At 29.6% G+C, this 3,054-nt stretch overlaps 1 long non-coding RNA gene across 1 annotated transcript in view; it reads left to right on the top strand.

The window, feature by feature from the left end:
• LOC136797074 (uncharacterized) overlaps positions 1 to 2,900 on the top strand; it is a 4,132-nt gene extending 1,232 nt beyond the window's left edge. Inside the window, exons 2-3 of the long non-coding RNA XR_010844890.1 lie at positions 2,196 to 2,442; positions 2,517 to 2,900. This is a non-coding gene — a long non-coding RNA (uncharacterized lncRNA). The remainder of the gene's footprint in view (positions 1 to 2,195; positions 2,443 to 2,516) is intronic.
• The last annotated feature ends 154 nt before the right edge of the window (positions 2,901 to 3,054 follow it).

The raw sequence follows: 3,054 nt of genomic DNA, 5'->3' as shown, positions 1-3,054 counted from the left end.
TATGAACACTATTCAAAATATAGGTTCTGGAATTCTGGTTCTATAAATCTGATATTGCTTCTGAATTATATTTGATTACAACTAGACTGCTTTTATATGAAATATTGTTAAATCACACTGACTTCACATATGAAAAACATCAATTTGCACTTAGTCACTCCATTGTTGCCCAAGATTCCATAAAAGATTAAATTAAAGTCATCATAATTCATAACTACATTATCCTTATTCTTGGATAAGGATATTGTAGTGATTTTTTGTTGGGTACCTCTAATAAGTGACTGGTCTACGTAAAGTTGACAAATTTTGTTAGGACTGTCTATCTCACAATTTAATTTAATGTTTAAAACAAATCTGAATAAAAAAAATATCAGAAATAAATTGATGTATATTAATATTCCAAACCCTTAAAAAATTCAAGAATTCTGATTCTAACTTACTCTCTTTGTGTTTACACGTACAAATACACTGAACTTTCTGTATACTGACAAGTGACAATGTATGGAAATAAATGCAAGGGGCTGAAATGTGTAGTGAATACACCCGACAAGTCCAAGTTTGAATATTCATTGACTACAATTTCACTAAAAACTCAACAATATCTGCACAAGTCCCTTAAGATGGATAGGATTATTAGATAGAATTATTTCCGTTGTCAGTTTTAGTTAAATAATTAGTTATTTTCCATAATAAGTTTCCAGTTTTTTTCAAATATTTACAATTAAAATACAAACTAGTTTATCCATGGGAAAACTCTGGCATTTTTTGGTTTCCTTTTCCTCTTTAATTTACTCAAACAACATATTATTATCAAGAAAGTTTATTTAACTGGTTAATTCATTAACCATCATTGGTCAATTGGTTAAGCTGCAAACTTTATGACTATCCTTAAGTAACTGTTCACGTAATTAGTAATTAAACTACGCCACTGGAAAACATCACTTCAGTTTTACGGTAAATATATAGCTTTTATGAACCAAACACGAACGAGTGTTTTACCAGGGCTATTTTTTATTTTACAGGACTACCTTTTGTGGGAACACGCAGCACTGAATAATGTCGCTTAAAATAATATTACCTATTCACAAATGGAGAGATTAAATAATTTTTTGATCTCGAATTGTGTTAAAAATTCTTGCAATTTCACTGCATAATTTGTATAATTAAACTTATGAAAGTATTTAGCTCAAAATATTGTTTTATAAGCACATATGGTCTCCAATGGAAATTCGTCAATGCACATATAGAATTCGTTTACTCGAATTGGATAGAACATTTTCAGTATCTTGAGCTCGAATTATTTCAAAAACATATCACGGTGTCTTGTTGAATAATTTGAGCCATCGGCCAATCGTAGATTAGATTAGATTAGAGTGCCCCACGGCAACCATGGCGGTGTGTAATTCAAAAAAACAATAAATTTGTCTAAACAGTAATATTTAATTACAATTTATGTTTTTATTGGTTTCGCTGGATTATTTCATCTTACCACTCTGGGATATTATTTGTGAACTACCACCTTTCCAAACATTTTTTTCCCTTACCTTCCTACTATGATGAAAAAAAATACAGACATACTCGCAATCAATTTAATGTGAACGTAATCTTTCATATTCAAACTGGTAGTCAATGTAATTATTTAAACAACCCAACTCATCATTTTTATATATGAGCACATAATTATACTTATACATTGCATATGACAATGGATTTAATGAAGGATGCAAAAAAAATTAAGAATAATTAAATATTTTTGGCTCAAATTGTGGGGAAATATTTACTAGATGAATAATTGGATAGCCTAATTGATAATCAGTTGGGGCACATGCTAAGAAACCATTACATACATACAGGTAGGCAAACTAAACTGAATTGATACTATAATTTTTAATGATCGAGCAAGTTATTGTTAAGTTTAAGAGAAGTTATTAGATAAACAAATTAATCTCCTAAAGACGAAGCACTAGCCAGACATAAAAATTTAATTTGAAATATTAAAAAAAAAAAAACGGATATTTTTAATACGGATTACTTTAGGCACCAGGCTATCCGTTATTTATGCCATTGTAAACTCACGTCGATTGACTTACTGTATAGATTTTTAATACAGTTGTAAATATCAATAAATAGATTTAAAAAAAAAAAAACCTGTTAGACTATTCATAAAATTCAATCAGGATGGGATATCTGTTTAGTTTCTCATTGATCCTCTGAGTTAAATCAAAATCGAAGCGACAGCAAAGCGTTAGACCATGAACAAGCGTTAGAAACTTATCTCAGAAGTTTATCGAGATAGCAGGATATGAAGGAGCAGAAGAAAATAACTGACCATATGATATAGACATGTGGAGAATCTACCCAATCTAGGTTACCTGTTATATTTAATATCATATATGATATTAAACATAACATGTAACCTTAAAATACCAAAGGTAGTAAAAGGTAAGACACAACACGAATTACTTTTCTTTTTCACAGTAATGCACTTACTAATTCATTTTTTATTTCTGTTTTAGAGGGTTCGGAAAAAAAAAAAATACCATTGATAGTACTCCAATTACTTTTCTAGAGCATAATTTCTCGAGGCCATATTCTTCTCAGACGCCTTGGAGAATTATGCGGTAATGAAGGAGAAGACTGGCTAGAAAGAAATGGGTTGGTGGTTAAAAAGTTTAACATTGGTATCTGGTTCTGGTCAAATTGGCAACATATGGAACATTGATAGATAAATTTATTTGTGACAATCTAATCTAGAGATCATTAAGGATTTTTTATCGTGAGGATTGGATACGAGAGGGATTCGAAGGTTTAGTCAAATAAATAAATTCTCTTCTCCACGAACACTAAAAAAAAAAACTGTTTTTTATAATTAACTGTTTTTTGTAATTAACTGTTTACTAATTATATTGTACATATTATTCATAGAAGATATTTTAAAATGTTTTAATTATTTCTCTACTGTTTCTATTTCCTCTATTAACACTAATCATACCAAGACTTAATATATACCTATTTCTACCATAGCGGGTCAAATGACCCGACTTTATGTTTCAT

Source organism: Halyomorpha halys, unplaced genomic scaffold (assembly GCF_000696795.3).
Source record: "Halyomorpha halys isolate HHAL.00 unplaced genomic scaffold, Hhal_1.1 Scaffold913.1, whole genome shotgun sequence".
NCBI classification, from domain to species: Eukaryota; Metazoa; Arthropoda; class Insecta; order Hemiptera; family Pentatomidae; genus Halyomorpha; species Halyomorpha halys.
The sequence above is the reverse complement of the archived record's forward strand: the minus strand, read 5'-3'. Positions and strand labels throughout refer to the sequence as shown.